General features: G+C 80.5%; 1 protein-coding gene across 1 annotated transcript in view; it reads right to left on the bottom strand.

Moving 5' to 3' along the window:
• CMC1 (C-x(9)-C motif containing 1) overlaps positions 1 to 246 on the bottom strand; it is a 45950-nt gene that overhangs the window by 45419 nt on the left and 285 nt on the right. The window lies entirely within an intron of this gene.

A 246-nucleotide genomic window follows, 5' to 3' on the forward strand; every position in this document is an offset into this window, starting at 1 on the left:
CTCGCCGCCGGAGGTCACGGTCACGGCCGCAGCGGGAAGGAGGGCGCGGCGGGGAAGGCGCTGCCCGGGGGCCGCTGCGGAGGGCGGGGCAGCCCCAGCCCGCCAAGGCTGGCGGAGGGCGGACGGAGCCGCTTCCCAGCACCCGCCGGCGGTGCGGCCCGGCCCGCTCTCCTCGCCGCCGCCTGCGAGGGCGCAGCGGAAAGCGACGGGGATTTCCCACAGGAAGCCCTGGCGAGGCGGGCGGCG

Source organism: Haliaeetus leucocephalus, unplaced genomic scaffold (assembly GCF_000737465.1).
Source record: "Haliaeetus leucocephalus isolate CR32 unplaced genomic scaffold, Haliaeetus_leucocephalus-4.0 Scaffold973, whole genome shotgun sequence".
Classification (NCBI taxonomy): Eukaryota; Metazoa; Chordata; class Aves; order Accipitriformes; family Accipitridae; genus Haliaeetus; species Haliaeetus leucocephalus.